The sequence below is a fragment of the Mastomys coucha genome, chromosome X (genome assembly GCF_008632895.1).
Source record: "Mastomys coucha isolate ucsf_1 chromosome X, UCSF_Mcou_1, whole genome shotgun sequence".
Classification (NCBI taxonomy): domain Eukaryota; kingdom Metazoa; phylum Chordata; class Mammalia; order Rodentia; family Muridae; genus Mastomys; species Mastomys coucha.
Genome location: NC_045030.1, coordinates 95,179,028 through 95,183,843, shown reverse-complemented (window position 1 = coordinate 95,183,843; position 4,816 = coordinate 95,179,028). Strand labels below are relative to the sequence as shown.

The 4,816-nt window shown below is 40.7% G+C and overlaps 1 pseudogene; it reads right to left on the bottom strand.

The window, feature by feature from the left end:
- Window positions 1–4,044: 4,044 nt before the first annotated feature.
- Window positions 4,045–4,365, bottom strand: LOC116093631 (annotated as a pseudogene).
- Window positions 4,366–4,816: the final 451 nt, after the last annotated feature.

Genomic DNA, 4,816 nt, shown 5'->3' with positions numbered 1-4,816 from the left:
TGATCCTAGTTGTATCAGAACTCCTCAGAGTCAAGCTGTCTCTGTGATCCTGTGATTCTGGGATCCTGTGACCCCTGGGCTTGTTAGAGCACCTGGGAGTGGAGCTTCCTCTGGGTGTTTTGGGACTAGTTGCAGAGCTTGCACCCAAGGTCTGCTCAGGGCACTGGCCAGCCCAGACAGACGGGAAGCAACCCAAGCCATTGGGCTGGCAGAGTTCCTGGGTGCCTGGGTCCCACTGGTCCCAGTTATTCCCAGTTACTCCCAGTATTGGGACAGATGTTGTGTCCTCCTCTCCTCTGATCCTGGGCGTGTTAGAGCGCCTGGGAATGGAGCTTCCTCTAGGTGTTGTGCGACTGGCTGCAGAGCTTGCACCCAAGGTTTTCTCAGAGCACCAGCCCAGACAGACCAGAAGAAACCTGAGCCATTAGGCTGGCAGAGTTCCTGTGTACCTGGTCCTGCTGGTCCCAGTTACTCCCGGTGTTGGGACAGATGTTGTGTATGGAGCTCAAACTGTTTTAGAATATTGTTATCAGACATCATGCTTTAAAATAAAAAGAATGGCCATTCTAGTGGTGGTTGTGAGTGTTAGCTCACTGTGTGTTTGCTTTAGATTGTTCTTGTAATGAGTATGTACCTCTCTGTGTGCTTGTTACCTGTTTGTATATCATTTATAAAGTCTCTTAAAAGTCATTGTTTACTTTTTTCTCCCGAATTTGTTTCTATTACCTGGAGGAGCTATTTCTGTATAAACTCTATCAGCTGGAAATCACAGTGACTTGTGTTTATAGACTCTAATGAGGTTTTATGAACAGAAATTTTCAATTTTAATAACATTCAGTTTTTCTTTCTTTATGTTAATACTTCTTTGGCCTGATTAAGAAATCTTTATTTAACCATGACCATAAAAATATTTTCCTAATGTTATATTGTTGTATCACCTCTCCTGTATATTTGTACCCTATCTAGAACTAATTTTTGTGTCTGTTATCTGTACCAGTGTAGGTAAAAGGTCTAGGTTTGCTTGTTTTTAAACAGACATCTAATCAACCCCAAAGTGTTTACTGTAAATATAATTTTCCTTTTGTGGTATTATCTTTGTCATAAATCAAATTATTGATACATGTGTTGGTCATACATTTTGCTATTTGTTTTGTCCTTATATGAACATAGTTCCCTTAATTAATATAGCTTTGTAATATACTTTAAGTATGGTCATAAAAGTCATGCAACTTTGTTATTTTTCTTGGGATTTTGAATTTCCACATATACTTTAGAATCTGCTTCTTTTTTTCTTTTTCATTAATTGTCTCTCTCTCTCTCTCTCTCTCTCTCTCTCTCTCACACACACACACACACACACACACTTGTTCCTATGTGTTTCAGTGTTGATCACTGGGTATTAGATAACTAATTAGTGTGTCATTCCTAGGGAAGACTATTCCCCACTCTGTTTAACTTAGTTGTCTTTAGTTTTTTTTTTGCAGGGTTGCAGCCTCATGGGCTTTGTTTGTCCACATTAGCATGTCTAGTGTTGTCCCTGAAAACACACATGAAAGTAAGTAACATCATGAATATTGAACAGGTCATACTTCTAAATTTGTATGTGTATAACAATTAATAATTAAAAAACAGACCACGGATTAGAAAGAGAACAAAAAGAATGAGAAGGTTTGGAAGGAGAAAAGGAAAGGGAGAAATTTGTGATGATACTATACTCTCACAAACTAAAATAACTGTAAAGAAGATGATTCAGAACATTTTCTTATGTCATCTAACAGTCTATACTCATAATCCCATGACTGTCTTTAAGATGTCTTTTTATAGTAACTTTATTCACTCAGCATACAGACAAATATAATTTATTGCCTCTGGTTCTTTTTCCTCAATATTCTTTCCTTACAAAACCCCCTTTTCTATGGTTAAGTCGTCATAATTTTTCCCGGGTCCACATTAGCATTTCCATTGCTGTCATCCTTGTTCAGGTCATGTTTAGGCAGCTCTATTAGTAGAACTTTATGGGTACATCCTGACATTTCTAAGATACACGCTTTCATAGCAAACTCTGTGTTCCTCTTGCTCTTAAAATCTTTTTAGGTAACTAAAGAATACTGATAGAGATGGAAATAGTCTTCCCTAGGGAAGACCACACCAATTGGTTATCCAATACCAAATGGTCAGCCCTGAAAGCATATATACATACATACAAGTAACATTGCAGAGACAGAGCAGGTTCTCAAATATGTATTTGGGGATGAATTTGAAAGAGAGCAACATGGAAGGTTACATAGGAGAGTTTATAGGGAGGAAATGGAAGGAGGGAAATGATGTAATTAAAATCCCCCCCCTAAAAACAAAACTAAGAAGAGTTAAAAGAATACAAACAGCAACAACAAACTTTTGAAATGACCATTTGTTTCCTAGACATACCAACTCATTAGTATTGTAGAATGCCTCCCCTCCAACTCTCCCTCCCCCTCCCTCTGTGTGTGTGTGTGTGTGTGTGTGTGTGTGTGTGTGTGTGTCTGTCTGTCAACCTTTCAGCCTGTCTGTCTGTGCCTGTGCTTGTACCTGTTGTTTCTGTGCCTGAGGCTGTGCCTGTGCCTGAGGCTGTGCCTGTGCCTGTGTGGGATTTCAGGACTGACCACTTGGGTTTGGATAACTAATTTGAGGTCTTATCCCTGGAGAAAACTAATTACCCCTCTATCAGCAGGCATTAATTAGCTTTAGCTTTTTCTTGAAGTGTGAGTCCCCATGAGCTTTCACCCTTGCACAGTGGAATTTAAATGGTGTTATCATTGTTCAAGCCTTTGTGAAGCAGCTGTATTGTTGAGATTTCATGAGAGAATATTTCCTGTCATGTCTAGAAGACATAATTTGGCAGAAGACTTCCTGTTCCTCTGCCTCCTACAGTGCAGCCATGCCCTCCCACACCAACACACACACACACACACACACACACACACACACTGCACAGTGTTCCTCATATCATGGGTAGAGAGCTTGGACATATGTGTCCACTGAGGCTGGGCATACCACAATTGGTCAGTTGTTCTCTGAATTTTGATCCTTTGTGACCCTCTGAAATGATCTTCATTTCTTACAAAAACCAGCTTTTTTTAATGAGGTGAGAGTCACACCCATGTGAGGATATAAGGATAAGCATTTAGAATGCAATCGAATGCATTTAAGTTTAGGAAAGTGGCAGAAGTATGTTCTCACCTAAAAATTATCAACTCACTAGCAAAGATGATTTCTTTCCTGTTGAGCAGCCCTTCCTTAAGTTCAAAGAGATAGCTGTTGGATATCACTTAGATACAACTGTCATCATGGTGCCCTTTGCAATATCTTACAGTGTTTGTCAATGAACATGGTCACACCACAAGTAAAGTCTGAAGTAGGACAGAAAAACGCTCTGAAGGCTGGTTTGGTCACCTAATTATCATTAAGAATAGCTGACTCCTAACAATATGTACAAAAAATATAAAATGTAAATAAAAATACAAACAAATTTCCCTTTTAAAATATTTTTAAGAAAAAAAAAGCAGGATCCAGGCAGTGGTGGCACATACCTTTAATCCCAGTACTTGAGAGGCAGAGGCAGGCAGATTTCTGAGTTTGAGGCCAGCCTGGTCTACAGAGTGAGTTCCAGGACAGCAAGGGCTACACAGAGAAACCCTGTCTTGGAAAAAACAAAAAACAAAAAAAGAAAGAAAGAAAGAAAGAAAGAAAGAAAGAAAGAAAGAAAGAAAGAAAGAAAGAAAGAAAGAAAGAAAGAAAGAAAGAAAGAAAGAAAGAAAGAAAGAAAGAAAGAAAGAAAGAAAAAGAAAAAAAGCAGGGCCTGGGAAGTCCTGGTTCTTTTCAACTCCTGTGTTGCCAATTCATGTTGTGGTTTTGGTGGGGTGGTGGGGCATCTGTAGGTGCCATGCCAGCTGTGGGTGGGCGGGACCTGCTTCTCTACTCAAAGGTGACCACATTTAAATTCTGAGATGGGAAGTGGAGGATGAAGAGGTCACGGTACGTAAGTTTAGCTTTTCCTTTTGCTGTCTAGTCATCCTCATCAGTCTTCTGCTCCTTGGTATCAGCAGCAGCATCCTCATCATCCTCAGCTACCCACTTGCCTGTAGGAACCTCAGCTTCCTCATCTTCATTTCCATCCTCTTCCTCACTGTTGCCTTCTTCTTCCCTACCTTCTTCCTCTTCTTTAACTACCTCATTGTCAGCCTCCTGCTCCCCATTTTCCTCATTTTGAGGGTTCCCATGGGCAGGTACATCTTTCCCATTCTCTGCCTCCTCCACAACTTTCATCTTCTCCTTCAAGTCCTTGGTGGTGATCTCAGAGCTGGTGTCCACTGCCGAATCTGACATGGTGGGGCATGCCGGTGGTCCGATGCAGCAAGTGAGGAATTAGTGGAGTTCGAGCACTCTGGCGAGAAAGCTGCTGGAATCCAGGAGACTGCATTGGTGGAGGCAGTGGGCAGCGAAGTGAGTGAAGCACTACCTGGGAACAATGCAAAAATGGCTTTTCGGAACAGCAGTGGGGAGGGGGCAGATGGACCACATTTTCCTTATTCATTCATCAGCTGATGTGCATCTAGGCTTGTTTTTGGTTTCTGGCCATTATGGATAGAGCATCAGTGAATGTAGATGAGCAAGTATCTTCGTAGTAAGTTCTTTGGGTGTATGTCCAAGTGTGGTATAGCTAGATCATAGGATTTTCTTTTACTTAATTGCATTGAGTTTCTCAATTACTGTTTATACAATGGTCATTGTTCCCACTATTAATTTTGCCAATCCATAAGCATATGTGGTCTTAACA